We start from the raw sequence: 20,623 nt of genomic DNA on the forward strand, positions 1-20,623 counted from the left end.
GTCTCCACACAACCTCCGTACGGCTCTGGGGGGCTTATGTATGCTTCAGGGGATGGTGGGAGGGGTTGTTGAACGACCACTGGAACATTCATATCTTGCACAGGGTCGGCAGGAGGAGGAGCTGCCGCAGCGCCCTGAGCGCTCGCCGCCACCTGTGCGGAGAGAGCCTCCACCCTGCGGTTCAGGAGGATGTTTTGCTCGGTCATCTGATCCAACCGAGCCGTAAAGGCAGTGAGGATGTGCTGCAGCTCACCAATCACGCCTCCTGCAGACGCCTGCGCTCCCTGCTCTCCCATTGGTCGTTCAACAGCTGGGTGACGCCCCTCGGAGTCCATGACGCTGGCCGAGATATCCTGTTGGGAAAGTGTAGTGACACGGACCCACAACAGGGGGCGTAAATGAACGGACAATAGAGGAAGTTAAATGTGAACACTTTACTGTTGTGAATGTCACAACCACACACAGCAGATTATATGTAGAATAAATACAAGTCAATGAATGAAGGTGTCGTGTGGGCAGGCTCGACGATAGGAGATGTCCGTCTGGAGATGAACCGGAACCACACGATTTCCACCGCCACCGAACCTGAAGGATACTGGAGCCGCCAAGTCCCGAAGTCCCCAGGTGGCCACCGTCTCAGCGTGTCGGATCTGGTACTGCTGGCGGAGAACAAAGACAGTCAAGTGTGGGTGTGTATACACCCCGTAACAATAACGGTGGGAATTCCACCTCCACCTCTACACACACTCGTGCAGCCTCTGAGTACCACTTATCTGGTGGGAGGAAGGATGAAACAGTCGTGACCCACGCCGGTCCTCTGGGTAGACAGCTGCAACACAATAGCTCTTAGAATCAATCAATATAGTACGCAGGCAGAGAAAGTTACCTCTCAAAGAAGTACGATATCTCGGCGACGTGGTGGAGGTGTCATCCTGCTTTTATCCAGGGTGAAGTGCAGATGATCGGTGACAGCTGTCATAGTTGATGAGTGCCAGCTGTCACCTCGGCTGTTCCTGTAAGGCGGCAGCGCCCCCTCGTGCCTGAAGCCCGCACTTCAGGCAGGGCGCCCTCTGGTGGTGGGCCAGCAGTACCTCCTCTTCTGGCGGCCCACACAACACATAACATTGTCTATGGCGATGATGTAATCTTAAATGTTTAAATAGATCATATCTACCAGAAAATGAAACACTGCACTACTTGCACCTCCACATATCAGTAACACAGAGCAGCAAAATCAAGATATCTGGGCGTAATCTTCACCTTACTCGATCTTTAACAGCTTGTCACTATATTTATATGGTTCAATATTTTAATCAGAAACCTCACGCTAGCAGATGACTCCCTTTTCCAGCAGTCACTTTTGTTTGGTGATGTCGTAGAAGAGTAGTTTCACAGAAGATGGCAAATGGGGGTGATCTAAAACAGGAGACAACAGTGTAAAATGACTCAGATTTCTGTGATAAACTGAGAAAGACAGGACAAGGGAGAAATCAATTGTGTGTTATGTAATTACTTAACACAATCTTAGTAAGAGCAAAAAAATGTAAAAACAGTTAATAAAGTCTATGAACTGAGGTTTCTATTAGTTTTCAAGGACAAATAAATGATATTCTGTGCTTTTCTGTGTTTGTGGAACAACTGCTATGATGAGAAAGTGTGTGTGAATGTGGTGCGAATGACAAAAAATAAAAAACAGAACATTATTTGTCAAAAGATAAATGTCCAAGGTCTATCATCATGTTAAGAAACCTCATCTGCAACAACGAACAACTTATGGTTTGAATTTAGAGATGAACAAAGATTTGTAAATCTTTTATAACTAAACTATTTTAATTATAAATTTTCTAATGTAAGAAACACCAACTTCAAAATGTACAGTAATCAGAAATTAATCATGGGGTAAAATGTGCAAGGATTTTCTTTAGAAAACTGCAGTGTATATATAAATTAGCAGTTCTGATGGTCTGAGAAACACATTTCTGCACTCTGTCTTCTGGGTTACGTTACAGCGTGCAGCGTCAAAAGTTGGTTTGAGTTGAACTTTGACCGCGGTGACCTGACGACAAATAGTGCGCGCTCCCGCCAAGTGCCGCGCAAACCTTGGTTTATGCACACCGCACCACGACATTTGCGCAACGCATTATGGGCCTTTCACACTGAACACGTCAGGCCGATGCGTCAAAGCTTTCCAGCGCGTCGTAACGCCAGGCCAATGCGTTTCCAATGCGTCGTGACGTCAGACACTTCGCTTCGGAAGCGGCAAGGGGGCGGAGATTGCTACGTCACACTCTGGCTGTTTCTACAAACTGAAAAAAGTTCAGCAGTTGCCATCTTGAATTTGCATCGCCTGAACCACAAAAAAGCTTTAAAAAACAACAGAACGATTCTCCCATCACCCCGCTGGGAGAAGCTTTTTTTCCAGCTACTTTTCGGAGTGACGCCGACTGAGGAAGGACTGACGACTTGGTGGGACGTCGATCGAACCGACAGCAGGCTGACCCGCACAGAGAAGCCGGCCTTCAGGCATCATCCCTGAGCAGACCGAGGCAGGCAGCCAGGGTGATGGAGCAAACCCACTCATATATGGATATACGTGAAGTCTCAGTTTGCCCAACGGAGTTTAGTTCTGCAGTTTTATCGAGGTGAGAATAATATAAAAATAAAATGTGACGTTTACTGCATTGCTGTGAAGGTTTAATGATCGGCTAATGTTAGCTTAGCCTTTTAGCACAGCTGATCTGAGTGAACGCTTTAATTTGTAAATGGTTCAGTCTTTTTTATTTTTACCAAATAAAGATACAGCTTTTTGCAGAGACTACAAAAGCTCAATTTTAAATAACTTTTTTTGGAGGGCATTTTTTCCATCGTTTTTTTTTTTTCTTTTTTATATATAAACTATTTAGTGTTTCTTTATATTTTAAGACATTTTTTATTTGTCCCAATCAGGAACATTTGCTGTGCAGGCAACCTAAATACAGATGCACTTCACTTCCATTGACGAGCTGAACACCATGAAATCCATTCGACCACCACCAGAGTTCAAAGCTGCATAAGAGACCTTCCTCTGGTCCCGAGAATCCAACATAACGTCACCTGCTTCTAAATAAAAGGCTCTTTCAACAGCAACTATTTTATTATTTTTTAAAAAGCTGTTTCATTTTATATTTTAACAATAAATGAACAGATCATTAAAAATGTCCACAAATCAAAGTCAAAAGACATTTGCACAAATAGAAGCTCTCCACTTACTGCGCTCAAATTCATATTTTAGAAAAGTCTCTGTCCTGATAACATTAAAGGCAATTACATATTTTGGTGAAATTACAAGTTGAAATGACTATAAAAAAAAAAAAAATCATCATGAGGTTTATGTCACAGAAATCCTACTTTACAATCACACTGCAGTCATTGTTAAATTATTCACGTTGCATTTATAGTAAACATTTGTATTTATTTACATTTTTCTGGTTGAAATGAGATATAAATAATCACCAATCCGTTTTGTACAGATCAGTGGTTTCTACACAGATCCATTTTGTACAGATCAGTGGTTTCTACACCGATCCATTTTGTACAGATCAGTGGTTTCTACCACTAGTCTTCCGTGTTTTGACCCGACACGTCGTTCCTATTGGACAATGCGAAGGTACGTCACAGCTCAGCGTGTCGAAAGTTGGATTGGATTGAACTTTGACCGCGTCAGCCTGCCGACAAGCCGCAATGCGCGCTCCCATCAGAAGCGTCGGTTTAGCTCGGCTTTTGACGTGATGCTTCTGACGCATCTAAAAAGCAACGTGTCTCATTGAAAATAATGCTTTTTAGACCAATTTTTGATGCATTTGATGCTTCTGACATATTCAGTGTGAAAGGCCCATCAGAGCGTTTGCAAGTTTGGTGTGAAAGGCCCTTTAGCGTCTGTACAGCTTCAGCCACATTCTGTTCCAGCATGATTATCCTTCACCTGCGGTTTTGTAATGAGTACGACGCCGCACAACGCAGGACGCTAGCTTGCTAGCATACAGTAGTTGGCCATGCACATGGTGACCGTCAGATATATTTATGAACAGTAAAAATGGGAAAAAAATCCAACATTCAAAAGAAGACAATAACTAACTGTTGGTAACATCTCTGCACCCTTACTATTTTCTGTTCGATCGATGATAGGATTACACTTACCTTGTTCCACAAGTGATGTATCTCCTCAAATTGATGGTTCCTGGACGTTACCACACAGGGACTCAATCAGCTTTGACCACAAAATAGGGAGGGGCATTCCTAATTAAGAATATGCACATTACTGCCGCCTACTGGTACGGAGTTGTAAGCAGAGGTGACTTGCAAATTTAACTCATTGGAATTAGGTTGTGTTAACATAAATTAATCTAGTAAATTTTAAGTTGTTGCATGTTATGTTAAAACTACATGACTTGAAGGTGCTCAACCATAAAAACTTGATTTTCTATCATAGATGCTACATGTTAGACTCAGGTTCATGTAGCAAACACCTATGTTGATTTTTTTGAGTGTGTGTGCAAACAATATCACAATGTCAGTGTGCGTAAGTAGGAGTAAAGAGTTTTCAGTTCTGTTCACACAGTATTTGTCTTGTTCCTCCTTGGTCATATTTTGCATGTGTGCGGGTACACACGCGCACACACACACACACACACACAGAGCAACATGAATGAGTTCTGAGTTTTGTACTGAATCACTTGAGTTTGTCAGTTATGAATATTTTATTATTATTAATGAATTATTATTATTACACCCTTACAGGTGGCCCTTATTTAAGGACAAACACAAATAACACAAAGTACAAAAACACAAGTTGCAGTAAACAATTTTTATACAAGAATCATCCCAATACAAATTTCCCCGAGAGGGACAGTAAAGTTTATCTTAAGAACCTCTGCAGTTGAATGTGCTGATACAAGCTAACCACTACCACCAATAAGACTCTGAAAATGAAGAAATAGCAACAGAAAATCGATTCTGAATCGAATCGTCACCCCAAGAATCGGAATCAAATTGAATGGTGAGTTGTTGAACGATTCACATCCCTATTACTAATATATAAGTAAAAATAAATTAAAAAAATATTACAATTTGTAATACATTTGACTCTTTTACGACAACAAACGCTGAGCCATGAATTATTATACAGAAAACAAAAGCACACAAATGTGCTGACAGCTGCAACAGTTTAATGCTAGCTTTAACATTGAAAACGCTGTAGACATGCTAACGTGTTAGCATCGGTCCCGTTTTTAAGTTATAAAATACATCTATCAACTGTTTCAGAAGACCATAACAGGTCAGATGAACATAAAAAGGTAAATATTACTCACAGACATGCTCTTAGGTCTTAGTGGGGAAAAACTAAGATAAAGCGAAATAAAGCAATGAATCAACAAAGCAGCAGATGGAAGCACTGCTTCGATCTGCGAATCATTGCTTTGATTGGTTCAAGGTTCTAAGCAAAGCCGCGCTGCAGAAACGGTTGATTTATATGGAACAAACGAAACATTCGTGGTAAAACAAGGTTATTGCCAACTAATCCATGACTAAATTAGTTGATAACTATTTTAATAATTGATTAAATCGATTAGTTGTTTCAGCTCTGCTAAACACCTCCCCTTTCTGTCAGATCCTGTTTGGGGTGTGTGTATGGGGCAGACTGCCGCCTGTGCGCCTGGACTAAACCATTGTACAACTGTGCAGGGGTGGGAATGGCCCTCAGAGATCTTTCAATATTATTGTTCGAGCAGAATTATGTTTCGCAACATTTATACATTCATTATAATTAAATTCTTTTACATCATGAATTGTGTGGATATTAATAAGATGCAACACAAAATGTATTTAATGCCAGTTTTTTGTGCCCCCCCCCCCCCCCCCCCCCGTGCTCTGGGCCCTGGGTACATAGTACCCTTTACCCCCCCCCCCCCCCCCAGGCCGACGCCCCTGTTACAGGACATTCTATGAAAGGGTGACAGGAGTCAAACAAGATAGCAGGGTTAATTTAACGAATCAGGGATGCTGTATCCAAAAGCACCGGATACTTTAGGAAGTGCTACACAAATGGAGGCACCACTGGGATCCCATTAACTAGCTTGAGAGGATTAGTCTGTCATTCTTAACTGCGGGAGTACATTCCCTTAAATCTTGGGTGTAGTTGTTCAATTTTCTAAATCATTATCAGTCCAAGTTTTGTTTGGATAATACGTAGCTATACAAATTAGCTGTTACAAAGCTATTGAAGTAAGAAACTAGAAGAGGCAACATGTCACTTCTAGAAAACTGGTGTAAAGGGGAGGGATTAGAGGTAGCCCATGCACTAGTGGTAAAGTTGGTCCCCTTGGATACCACAGTGGAGGACAATGAGGAGACAGTGTCAACCATCAAAGCCCTGGGAAGAGTGAGGGTCAGAGGAAGGATGTTTAATCCTCAGTCAGTCGCTAATGGTGTTGTGCGAATGAGGTGAAAAAGTGAACCCCAAGGCCATTCCTCTGGATGTACCCCCTGTTAAAGGAGGTGAACATTGGACACTGCATGGGCCAACAGAGGTAGCAACTGCTGGCACAGGAGATGTGAGGTTAATCCTGCCCCACCCAACCAATGATGGCCCCCCAGAGACACAACTGAACCAGAGACACTAATCTCAGACTCAGTGCCCGGGAGTTCTGCAGAATCCATTATACATGCTCTGGGAGATCTACTGGCCTAGACCATGAGGCCTACCTCAGAGAGTAATGTGTTCAGACACCTACGAGCCTTCTCTGGGATAATCCCCACACCAACTGGAGAGGAGAATTTGGACACCTGGATGGAACAGGCAAGATTGATGGTGGAGGAATGTGATTGTTTTCTCCGGGAGAAGATGAACAGGATTGTGGAATGTTTAAAAGGGTCTGCACCAGGCTGACAAAGAGTCAGAGCTCTATTGAGCTGAGTATTCCATTAACTTTAACTAGTAATGACTTCATGACTTTCTTTGCTAACAAAATTTTAACTATTAGAGAAAAAATTACTCATAACCATCCCAAAGACGTATCGTTATCTTTGGCTGCTTTCAGTGATGCCGGTATTTGGTTAGACTCTTTCTCTCCGATTGTTCTGTCTGAGTTATTCTCATTAGTTACTTCATCCAAACCATCAACATGTTTATTAGACCCCATTCCTACCAGGCTGCTCAAGGAAGCCCTACCATTATTTAATGCTTCGATCTTAAATATGATCAATCTATCTTTGTTAGTTGGCTATGTACCACAGGCTTTTAAGGTGGCAGTAATTAAACCATTACTTAAAAAGCCATCACTTGACCCAGCTATCTTAGCTAATTATAGGCCAATCTCCAACCTTCCTTTTCTCTCAAAAATTCTTGAAAGGGTAGTTGTAAAACAGCTAACTGATCATCTGCAGAGGAATGGTCTATTTGAAGAGTTTCAGTCAGGTTTTAGAATTCATCATAGTACAGAAACAGCATTAGTGAAGGTTACAAATGATCTTCTTATGGCCTCGGACAGTGGACTCATCTCTGTGCTTGTTCTGTTAGACCTCAGTGCTGCTTTTGATACTGTTGACCATAAAATTTTATTACAGAGATTAGAGCATGCCATAGGTATTAAAGGCACTGCGCTGCGGTGGTTTGAATCATATTTGTCTAATAGATTACAATTTGTTCATGTAAATGGGGAATCTTCTTCACAGACTAAAGTTAATTATGGAGTTCCACAAGGTTCTGTGCTAGGACCAATTTTATTTACTTTATACATGCTTCCCTTAGGCAGTATTATTAGACGGTATTGCTTAAATTTTCATTGTTACGCAGATGATACCCAGCTTTATCTATCCATGAAGCCAGAGGACACACACCAATTAGCTAAACTGCAGGATTGTCTTACAGACATAAAGACATGGATGACCTCTAATTTCCTGCTTTTAAACTCAGATAAAACTGAAGTTATTGTACTTGGCCCCACAAATCTTAGAAACATGGTGTCTAACCAGATCCTTACTCTGGATGGCATTACCCTGACCTCTAGTAATACTGTGAGAAATCTTGGAGTCATTTTTGATCAGGATATGTCATTCAAAGCGCATATTAAACAAATATGTAGGACTGCTTTTTTGCATTTACGCAATATCTCTAAAATCAGAAAGGTCTTGTCTCAGAGTGATGCTGAAAAACTAATTCATGCATTTATTTCCTCTAGGCTGGACTATTGTAATTCATTATTATCAGGTTGTCCTAAAAGTTCCCTAAAAAGCCTTCAGTTAATTCAAAATGCTGCAGCTAGAGTACTGACGGGGACTAGAAGGAGAGAGCATATCTCACCCATATTGGCCTCTCTTCATTGGCTTCCTGTTAATTCTAGAATAGAATTTAAAATTCTTCTTCTTACTTATAAGGTTTTGAATAATCAGGTCCCGTCTTATCTTAGGGACCTCGTAGTACCATATCACCCCAATAGAGCGCTTCGCTCTCAGACTGCAGGCTTACTTGTAGTTCCTAGGGTTTGTAAGAGTAGAATGGGAGGCAGAGCCTTCAGCTTTCAGGCTCCTCTCCTGTGGAACCAGCTCCCAATTCAGATCAGGGAGACAGACACCCTCTCTACTTTTAAGATTAGGCTTAAAACTTTCCTTTTTGCTAAAGCTTATAGTTAGGGCTGGATCAGGTGACCCTGAACCATCCCTTAGTTATGCTGCTATAGACGTAGACTGCTGGGGGGTTCCCATGATGCACTGTTTCTTTCTCTTTTTGCTCTGTATGCACCACTCTGCATTTAATCATTAGTGATTGATCTCTGCTCCCCTCCACAGCATGTCTTTTTCTTGGTTCTCTCCCTCAGCCCCAACCAGTCCCAGCAGAAGACTGCCCCTCCCTGAGCCTGGTTCTGCTGGAGGTTTCTTCCTGTTAAAAGGGAGTTTTTCCTTCCCACTGTAGCCAAGTGCTTGCTCACAGGGGGTCGTTTTGACCGTTGGGGTTTTACATAATTATTGTATGGCCTTGCCTTACAATATAAAGCGCCTTGGGGCAACTGTTTGTTGTGATTTGGCGCTATATAAAAAAATTGATTGATTGATTGATTGACTAGAGATAGCCCAAGCTGTGAGAGCAAATGACCCAGATGCTACACCAGAAGAGTATCTTGAGGCTCTGGAGAAAGCTTTTGGGACTTCTCAGACTGCTGAGGACCTCTATTTTTCTTTTAGAGCTCTACGTCAGTGCCAAGGTGAGAGACTGTTTTTTTTGAGGCGGGTAAAGCGGCTGCTAACCAAAGTAGTGCAACGAGGAGGTTTGGACTACAGCCAAAGAGACCGTGCATGTGTGGAACAGCTCCTCCGGGGAGCTACTGAGTCAGACATCATGCTGTTACAGCTGCGATAGAGAGAGAGAGAGAGAATACCCCCCCCCCCCCCCCAACATTGCTAAGTGAAATTAGAGAGGAAGAAGATCAACAGTTACTGAGATGTAAAGTGGCTCGCAGTACAACCAAGCCTGTCATAAGACAAGTACGAGTGGAGGATGAAGGTAATCCCCCAGATGACAAAACCAGAGATTTAAGAGCACAGATTGATGAACTACAGTCTCAGATGACACGAGTGACCACTATGCAGTTTATGTGAGTAATACAGACTGAAAAAGAAGCTAAAGCAAACTCCAGCTGTGAGATACAGGCAGTAAAGAGACAAGTAGAAGACCTGCAGAGTCAAGTTGGGGTAACCTACAAAGACTCTCGTCATCCAAAAGTGTTGGGGTGGAAAACAAGCAGCAGAGAGAATAAAGGACAAAGTCATAGTCCTGATTGGCCGGGCCGTGAAGAAAAAACCAGAGCTAACAGTGATGGAGATTATTTCTTCTGCTATCGATGTGGTGAAGATGGACATGTGTCCACTCACTGTGCAGCCCCTGAGGACTATGCAAAAGTCATACAGAAACTTATTTGTGTTCTAAAGAGACACAAAGTAAACCATAAAGAGCCCAAAGACAAAAAAAAAACTGCCAAACACCAACTGCTCTGTCAAACGCAGTGCCGTAGATGCAGCAAAGGCCCCGTGCTTTCCTGCAGGGCTGGTTGGGGAACCCTCACTGGGTAACGTAATCATTGAGGGCCACCCCACCACTGCCCTAATCGATAGTGGCTCCACTGTAAGCATAATGTTTGAGAGTTGGTATGCAGCACATCTGTCACACCTGCCACTCCATCCCATTTCCAGTTTATTTGGGGCCTCAGTGAGTCCAGCTATCCCTACAAAGGATATATAGCAATGAATGTTCAGTTCCTGGATGATGGAGAGCATGCTGAGCCTAAGACTGTGTTGGCCCTGGTGTGCCCAGACCCTAACGGCCCAGAACAAGCACCAGTAATTATTGGAACCAATGCAAGGTGTTTTTGTCATGAACCAAAGACTGAAGACAAACGTAGTGGTGGCTCAGCCCAATAATGGCGAGTGTATGCGCTGCCCCCTGCACTTAATGAACCCAAACCCACATCTAGTCTTGCAGACGACTGGGTTGGACAAATAAGATGGATGGGCCATGGACCACTGACAGTTTCCCCCAGGGGGCACAGTATTTGCTGCCTGCAAAGTGGCTGCCAAAGAGCCTTGGGAACAAGATGTATTGGTACTTGAGGCCCCTGCACCTTGCTTTCTTCCATCTGGGGTTGTGGTTCCTTCCTGTGTTCTCCTCCCATCAGATATGAACGTGAACAAGTTTTCAGTGTTATTGAGAAATGAGTCACTAAAACCCAGATTCCTCCCCAAGGGCGCTGTTGTAGCCCATGTCCATAAAGCAGAAATAGTAACTGAACTACAGAAGGACAACGTATCTTCTAACGCAGTGGATCCTGCATTATTCAATTTTGGAGACTCTCCTGTACCCACTGTTTGGAAAGAGACTTGCTAAGACATTAGCAGAGCGAGCTGGAGTTTTTTCTCTTGGAGAATGTGATGTGGGGCTTGCCAAGGGTGTTGAACATACCATCCGCATCAGTGACCCTCAACCTTTCCGAGAACATTCAAGGCGCCTTGCTCCAGCTGATATTGATGGCGTGCGGTGTCATTTGCAAACACTACTTGCGGCTGGAATAATTGAGTCACGGAGCCCATATGCTTCACCAATTGTGGTGGCCAGAAAAAAGTGGTTCATTCAGGATGTGCATAGATTATCACACTCTTAATGCACTAACTATTCCTGATCAATACACAGTACCCCAAATTGATGATGCCTTGGACAGAATGACCAGGAGCCACTGGTTTTCAGTGTTGGACTTAAGAAATGGCTACTACCAAATTGCGATGGCCGATGAAGACAGAGAAAACAGCCTTCATATGCCCACTGGAGTTCTTCCAGTTTGAGCACATGCCCCAGGGCATCACAGGAGTCCAAGCCACATTTCAGCGGCTAACGGAGAAGGCTGTGGGAGACATGAATTTGCTTCAATGTTTGGAGTATCTCGATGATCTAATAGTGTTTGGAAGGACACTGGAGGAGCACAAGGAACGCCTGCTGAAAGTGTTGGACCGGTTACAAGAATTATCAATTAACAAGAAATTATCAATTAACAAATGACCGTTTTGTCAGCCACAGGTCAAGTATGTCGGCCACATTGTATCAGCCTCAGGGATCGCCACAGATCCTGAAAAAATAAGAGCTGTCACAAACTGGGAGCAGCCCACTGACCTAAGGAACCTGCAGTCTTTTTTGGGTTTCTGTGGGTATTATAGAAGGTTCATTGCCAACTACTCTGCGATTGTGAGACCCTTGACAGATTTGACAAAAGGCTACCCACCAGCCCAGAGAGATACGAAGGCTGCAAAGCCCCAGGCCACCTACTATAAAAAGAGCCTTTTGGAGCTCAGTGGACTGCTGCCTGTCGTGCTGCTTTCCAAAAGATAATCCATTGTCTCACACATGCTCCCATCCTGGCTTTTGCAGACCCAACAAAGCCTTATATACTGCATGTGGACGCCAGCTTTGATGGTTTAGGGGCAGTGCTCAACCAGGAATATCCTGGAGGGTTGCGTCCCGTGGCCTTTGCCAGTCGTAAATTGAGCAATTCTGCGAGAAATTATCCTGTCCGTCAGCTTGAGTTCCTGGTGTTGAAAGATAGATAGATAGATACTTTATTCATCCCCTGTAAGGGGAAATTCATCTGCCCGAGAGCATACATACATACACAGTTCATCCATACAATAAAATACCAATAAATAAGACAAATATAAAAACACATGGAAGTAAAACTACATTAACAACAAGCGTTAAACAATCTCATGGCGGCCAGGACAAATGATCTTCTATACCTCTCAGTCCTGCATCTCATGGAGAGGAATCTGTCACTGCGGTTGCTTTTCTGAGCAACCACAGTGTCGTGTAGAGGATGAGATTTGTTGTTAACGGAATTCATAATACACCTCAACCTACACTCTACCAGTTCACCCACAGAGGCCACCTCCCTCCCCATCACTGACACGCACTTCCTGACAAATTTGTCCAGTCTGTTACTGTCCTTAACAGATAGGCTGTTCCCCCAACACACAACAGCAAATAATAGAGCGCTGACCACAACAGATTGATAAAAAAGGAAAAGCATATTGCTATCGCCAAGTTCACAGTGAGAACTGAGAACAGTCCACTGACCTATGTTCTTACCATGGCCAAACTCAATGCTACTGGTCATAGGTGGCTAGCAGCCCTGTCCACTTAAGATTTTGGCATACAATACATGCCAGGATGTGAAAATGTTGATGCAGACCTGTTGTCTAGGAATGCAAACCCTGAAGAGGTAGGGTGCATACCTCCATTGGGAGTGAAAGCGCTCTGCAACAAAGTCTCAGTCCAGGGACCCTCAGACCCTGAAAGTCGGTGTGTAGATCAGCTTGGAGTACGACCGACTGCCATCCCAGATATGTACACATACCCAGTCCAACTGCATGTAATCCCTAGGGAACAGTTGAGTAGTGCAGAGCTACAGAGGAACCACACTTTGAAGTGACTTTTCTTTGTTTCAGAGGGCTTCATACCCATTAAAATTCACCAGAATATGCAAAATTTGACTTGCTCTTTTCAAAAAATTTCTGGGGGAGATCCCCCAGACCCCATAGTTTGAAGTGAGTTTTCTTTGTTTTAGAGGGCTTCATACCCATTAAAATTCACCAGAATATACAAAATTTGACTTGCTCTTTTCAAAAATTTCTGGTGGAGATCCCCCAGACCCCCATAGATTGAAGTGAGTTTTCTTTGTTTTAGAGGGCTTCATACCCATTAAAATTCACCCGAATATACAAAATTTGACTTGCTCTTTTCAAAAATGTCTGGGGGAGATCCCCCAGACCCCCCATAATCAATAATGTCTTTTTACTTAACAGTTTGAAGCCACTTTTCTTTGTTTTAGAGGGCTTCATACCAATTAAAATTCACCAGAATATACAAAATTTGACTTGCTCTTTTAAAAAATTTCTAGGGGAGATCCCCCAGACCCCCCCCTAAACAGTACTGTGTTGTTACTTCACAGATTGAAGTGAGTTTTGTTTGTTTTAGAGGGCTTCATACTCATTAAAATTCACCAGAATATACAAAATTTGACTTGCTCTTTCAAAAAATTTCTGAGGGAGATCCGCCAGAACCCATAGTTTGAAGTGAATTGTTCTGGGGGGGCACCCCCAAACTCCCCAGAATCAAGACTACACCCTGCCCCCCACCACCCTTTTATGTACCTTTATGTTCAAGTTTTGCATTCTTTTTATGCTTTGTCTGTCTCTCCTTAGAGGCTATTTAGAATAGATTTGTATACTGTATAATGTGTTTATTCTATTTATTGAGGAAAAAAGAGTGTGTACCCCCATACGCCACATTTTAGGGAATTGCTGGCATTGATTTTTGCCAGGAAAAAATTTCAGTCAGATGAAAATTTATTGCTTTAACCCATGGCTTAGAGACACCGTAATATGAAAATGTTCTTTTCTCTATATTTTACCATTGCATATAAGAGATTTTGTGTTTAACACCCAAAAAAGTCACCAAATTCTTTGACTGTACATGGACTGTCGAGACACCTCTGCTTTGTTATATTTATGTTGTGAAGTAAGAAAGTATTTGACATCAATCTAACTTAAGTTAAAAACAATGTCCAAAATGACAGCAATTACCCACCCAGTATTACCCACTCATTAATCAAAATGCAATTTTACAGATATACAAAATAAAATTTTCCTACCCAAGTAAAAACAGTATTACAAAAAGTTACTGTCATTTGCAGTTGTAAGAAATGCAACTAAGACATTTCTTAGTTTTTTTTTTTATAATAAATTTTTTAAATCTAAAAAAAAAAAAAAAACTTTTTAACATTGTCATTATGGGATATTGTGTGTAGAATTTTGAGAAAAAAAAATGAATGTCATCCATTTTGGAATAAGGCTGTAAGATACCAAAATGTGGAAAAAGTAAAGCGCTGTGAATACTTTCCTCATGCACCGTATAGTGGGGCACCATGGCGGTTTAAGATGAGAAGTATGACAAGCCAACAGTGCCACAAATACGCCGCTTTCAGTCACGTATCACCAAAACTACACCGTAAAAAACTCAGTTTTTATTTATTTTATGCTGATAACACTGTTATTTATTGCTGTGGTTCAACACTTGTCCAGGCCATTGAATCCCTGCAGAAATCCTCTAAGAAGTGGTCATAAATGATTCCCTCAGTGACCACTCTGGAGGGAAATGAAATCGAGGTGGTTCACACGTGTAATTACCAGGGTATCTGGATTGATGACTCTGGCTTTACTGGTAAATTTCTGAATTAATTCAGATGAGATATACTCATTACCTCACAGGAATTATCACAATTATCTGGGAACTACTTTTTGAACAGGAATTCATCAAGCACGTCGGCCGCAGGCACGTACTAACACAGAATACCCAAAACTGGCTAGAAGTTCGGCCAAAATGAGAGCGTCCACTTTTAGTGCGCATGTTTGTGCGAATGGGCACAAACACTTCAAGTTCAGTGGCTGAGATAAAAGGAGGCTGGAGATGATTATCATACTGCGCAAACACCATTTTTTTACATATTTTATGCGTGTTGTGTGCATCTGAACGTTTTTACAGTGCTTTTTAAGGGCTCCATTACAGCAAAAAAAAAAAAAAAAAAGTATTTTTGACACATTTACGGCGCATTTAACGGCGGCATTTTTAATTACGCCATAAAAAGCACAATAACTGCCAAAATGGCATTTTTTTACAGCGTATTTTTGGTGAAATGTGTCTGAACGTGGTGTAATTGTGGCTAGGGATGGGTATCGAGAATCGATTCCTTTCGGGTATCGTTAAGAAATGATTCGATCCACCGACATCAATAACCTTTTTGCTTAACAATTCCCTCATCGGTCCTTCAGATTGGCCGTTGTTTTTAGGGGTGTTTGTCAGGAAAATGATAATTTCTCTTATCAACTTTTCCACAGCGCGGTTTTGCTTTGGACCTTGAACCAATCTAAGCAGTGCTTCGATCTAAAAAATCAGTCACGTGACTCATGGTGCCATCTTGGTTTCAAAATAGCATTCGCTGTTATTGTGTCAGCATGTAAATCCAGCTATTTTATTTGCTGAAAATGATGGGTTGTTGTGCATTTAGATGCACAAATAGACACAACAAGGGCTTCAAGATGTACAGATTCCCTTCAGATCCGAACAGAAGAAAAGTTTGGGAAAATAAAGTCAGCCGTGTGGGATGGAAGCCGATTTCATCATCAAAGGTTTGAGAGGTACATTTATTGTTCAGTCCCATCTACAGTAAAACTCACCTAAACTGTCATATAAACCAGATATTCAGTCGCCTGATTTTTTACAGCAGATGTATTTCCATTAAACCCCCTCGCATATGGGACCGGAGACATTTACATGATTAAATGTCCGACCATTTTTGTTGTTTTTTTTCACACCGTGCACAGCCTGCTGCCTGACGTGCACCTATTAAATCCTCAGACTGTGATTTCACACTTTGCTGCTTTCAATCCTTTATCTCTCATGATATTTTAATAGTTTTTACAGTGCACACGCAGATAACATTTTGATAATGGATCAAATACATTTGGCAGAAAAAAAAAATTCTGAGGAAATTTTGACCCGTCATTAATGAGGCGTATGTGATGCAGGAGTCTTGTAGATGTTCAGCACCTCCGATCACAATGTATTTCCATTAAAAAGCCCGAGCAGTCTGGACGTGCAGAGGTACAAATTAAAGTTCAGCTCCGACACTCGCCGATTTGTGTAAAGTGAGAGCAGAGTAATTTCTGCAATTAAAAGTCCGACCGTTTAGTTTTTTTTCAAACTGTGTTCAGACTGGGACCTGAAGCCTGAAAATAAAAAATAAGGATCTTTTCCCTGTGTACCTGGATGAAAACAAGGAGTCCAGTATTTTACATATACACAATATATTAAAATAAAATCCTTAATTGTTGTATTAAACTGCCAGATAAAAAAGTACCAGTGAATTTAAAAACTTTGCTTTTTGCCGAAAACATGAAAAATATAAAAATTGCAAAATTGGTCAAAACACTTTATTTTCTAAATCTGTGCCAGTCTTGCTGCACAGGAGTGTTAGCTGCTGCATCCCAGCGGGACATGTTGGCTGCTGCATCCCAGCGGGACATGTTGGCTGCTGCATCCCAGCGGGACATGTTGGCTGCTGCATTGTTAAACTGTCTTTGGTTTGCATCAATAGCTGCAAGGTTTCACTCTGCATGAGTGGCTGGATCGTTGCAGCGCTCTGTGTTTCCGTTCCATCACCTTCTGGGCACACACAACGTCGCTTTGGCTGTAACAAGTCCTGTGGACATTCTGCAACATAACAAAAATAAAAATTACTGGTCATTCCACAATGATCTTATTTATTATTTATCACTGTGTCCCCACGTGCACGAAACCGTCGCAGCAGGTTTGTTCACGCCTGCCCGTCGCCTCGATGTTTTCGTGGTTCCATCATACGAGTTGTTCCGCTGTGATTCACTCTGATTTGTTCTTATTTGTACTATGTGTGAAGGGGCCCTAAACAACATTCAGATATTTACACAAAATAAATTGACAATTTGAAAAAAACAAAAGCAGAAATAAAAATTCTGTAAATTTTTGATTTCTTTTGCTCAATCAGTCTTCAAGTATAATGTGTTTTAGTGTTGAGTCTGACTGTTATCTCCACTGTATCTTTGTGGCAGCTTAGAAAATTAATCTTTCCACTTTGACTCTGATGAAATGAGCGTTTGGCAACATTACAGCCAATTAATCTGTTTTCATGTGTATAAGAGATAAACTGGACAGAATATAAAAAAATCGCAGTTGAAAGAAAAGTTTTGTCTTTGGGTATAATTTGACATCAAAATTAAGATCATACAACCGGGAGGCTTACAGGTTTATGAACTTGTGGGTCATGCACTGCAGGAAAAAAATGTATCTGGTGTTTTGTTATCGTCATGACAAATATGATGAAGTGTGGTCAGTATTTACTGTTTCATCAAGTCCATAATCTTAAAGACTTCACCACTTTGATACATACATATATGTTGATGACAGGTTGAGTGACTGTGATGTATTATCTTGTTTTTAAGTGATCACAACAAAGATATTTTATCATAAAAATACGTTCATATTCACAGTAAAACTATCTTACCTTCAGTCACAGTGGGACTCTCAGCACTGAACGCCTTTGGAGTAAAAAAAACAAAACAAAACAACTTATTAGACTCTCTGTACATTTTCTAATATCAAGCAGTTTGTCTCTGAGCAGTGATATTATGAACATACCATACCATACCCTTTATTTATATAGCACATTTCCAAAGTGCTGTACAAAAAAAAAAAGACACACAGAGGACCACACATTCACACGGTGTTAAAAGCCAAAGCATAAAAATGGGTCTTTAGACGAGACTTAAAACACTCAACAGTGGGGGCTGTTCGAATGTTATGGGGCAAATCATTCCATAGTTGAGGGCCCACCACAGAAAAAGCCCTGTCTCCCCTAGTTTTAAGTCTCATCACAGGCAGCACAAGCTGGAACTGGTCCTCGGACCGCAAAGCACGGATAGGCTGATAAATTTGGATTATGTCCGAAATGTACGTCGGGGCCAGTCCATTCAAAGCTTTAAAAACAAACAATAAAATCTTAGTCAACTCTAAAATGAACTGGAAGCCAGTGCAGAGACGCCAAAACCGGAGTGATGTGCTCTCGCTTTCTGCTACCAGTTAAGAGACGCGCAGCAGAATTTTGGACCAACTGTAAGCGAGAAAGTGCATTTTGGCTGATGCCGATAAAAAGTGCATTACAGTAGTCTAAACGAGAGGAGACAAAAGTGTGCATGACTTGTTCGAAAGCATTAAAACATAAAAAAGTTTTAACTTTAGATAAAAGACGCAAATGATAAAATCCAGAGTTGACAACGGCATTTACCTGCTTGTCAAATTTTAAACCTTTGTCAATAATGATGCCGAGGTTGGTGACAGACTGTTTCATGTACTGTTTAAGAGGGCCCAAGTCCAAGAGGGGTCAATATTTCCAAATAAAATGACCTCTGTTTAATCCTCATTACCTCCGCCAAGGAGGTTATGTTGTCGCGTTTGTTTTTTGTCTGTTTGTCAGCAGGATAACTCAAAACGTTTTGAACAGATTTTGATGAAATTTTGTGTTGGAAATGACAAGAGGAACAAGTGATTAAATTTTAGTGGTCCGGATCACGATGCTAACACGTTAGCATGTCTATGGCATTTTCAATGTTAAAAGTTAGCATTAAGCAGTTGCAGCTGTCATCACGTTCGGGTGCATTTGTTTTCAAATTGTAATATTTCTTAAATTTATTTTTGTTTATATATTAATAATCTAATGATTATTATATACAATTTTAGAGAAAGAGACAAAAAGAAATAGATCACTGTGCCAAGGAGGGAATCTCTTTAGAGTCAGTTACCCTATGGCCTTGTTTAGCGAAGTGTTTATGAAATGTTAAAAAATTAATATATTTGCAGTTTAGTTGAATAATAAATTGAATTTTGTCTCTTATTTGTTTTTGTCTGTAAGCACATGCAATATCAATATCAGTGCTCAGATGACAGTAGCTTCTGGGAAAGGTGCAAGTTGCAATAAACTGTGATGCCAAGCGCTAAGGATACATACTATCCAGTCACAGCAGATGAAACTTTTTTACTACTGAGCAAACATCATTGTTAGACTTTTTTAGGTTCAGTGATTCCACGGCGTGTAGATGTTATGGCGTCAGTGACCCCATGGCCTTGGCGGAGGTTTGCACTCTGAGTGCTTCTAGTTTAGACTTAAAACGTTGTGGGCCAACCAAGCCTTGACGTCACTCAAACGGTTCAAAAGAGGCGCCAAAGGTCCAGAAGCAAGTTTTTTGAGTGGCAGGTAAATCTGGCAGTCATCTGCGTAAAAATGATACTGTAAGCCATGATTTTTTAAGATTTGACTCAGATGGAGGATGTAGAGGGCAAAAAGAACAGGCTCTAGGATTGACCCCTGTGGTACTCCATAATTTAGAGACGCAGAGGAAGAGGTGAAATCCCCCAATTTGACAGAGCAGCTCCTCCCACTGAGATAAGACCTGAACCGCTCCAGGGCGGTCCCCCTAACCCCCACACAGTTTTCCAAACGATTTAAAAGAGTTGTGTGGTCGACTGTGTCAAACATGCAGCATGTATGAGGTGAATGTCAGCAGGGTGAACTCACTGTGTCACGTTGCTGCTGGACAGGGCTCATTTTCATTTCATGAGCCATTCTATAGTAACATCCCTTTTCCTTGCTGGATAAATCTTTCCACTGTGGACAGACGACAACACACTCAGCACACACAGACTGATATGACAACAGGCTCATGCCCGTGCACAGATCTGCACCCTGGCTCACCATAAATAGTGCATGCTCTGCAGCGCCCACTCCCACACTTCATGAATGAAATAATAATAATCAATAGAGAACATGTGTGATTGTAAAAAATTCCTTCTGTCCCACAGTGACGTTTCTAACACTCCTGCAGGAACAGACAGACTTACTTGTTGTCTTAAAATCTCCTCCAACATGTTGCTGTTGTTCGTGACGCACTGTGAGAACGTCGCGAGGACAGCAGGCTTCCTCTTCATGCTGAAGAGTGTGAACGCACTGGGCGTGCTGTTCACACAAGGACTGTGCACGTCTCGCGTCTCTGTCGGGTCAAACGTGCTGCACGCCTCTCTCTTACGTTTGAGACTGTGAGGCGCGGCCTGGGGTCCTGACAGAACAGACGTCACAGTCTGAGGTGTTTCCCTGACAGGTGCTACTTCAGGTCCTGCAACATGAACAGACATGTGTCAATCATTCTGCTTGATTTGATCTTTGGACTTCATGTTAAGGTACGTTTACACATAACCAAGACGCGTTACGAATGTCATTTTTCTGTCATTCGTGACACATTCCTGACATTCTTAATGTGACTTAACGCATCTGAATAGGTTTCTTAATAGTGCGTGTTGGTGAGTGATATTCTTGATATTTGTGGAGCATGTTTTTGCCTGTGAAAAAATCTTCCACGAATGTCACACACCACCCTCATTTCGTCTCACGTCGTGGAGGTTGCAACTGAG

At 41.8% G+C, this 20,623-nt stretch overlaps 1 long non-coding RNA gene across 1 annotated transcript; it reads left to right on the forward strand.

The window, feature by feature from the left end:
• Positions 1–1,364: 1,364 nt before the first annotated feature.
• On the forward strand, positions 1,365–20,233 carry LOC117522494. Its single transcript, XR_004564227.1, has 3 exons — positions 1,365–1,375; positions 19,670–19,676; positions 20,112–20,233. It is a non-coding gene; the product is annotated as an uncharacterized LOC117522494 (long non-coding RNA).
• Positions 20,234–20,623: the final 390 nt, after the last annotated feature.

This window comes from Thalassophryne amazonica, chromosome 12 (assembly GCF_902500255.1).
Source record: "Thalassophryne amazonica chromosome 12, fThaAma1.1, whole genome shotgun sequence".
NCBI classification, from domain to species: Eukaryota; Metazoa; Chordata; class Actinopteri; order Batrachoidiformes; family Batrachoididae; genus Thalassophryne; species Thalassophryne amazonica.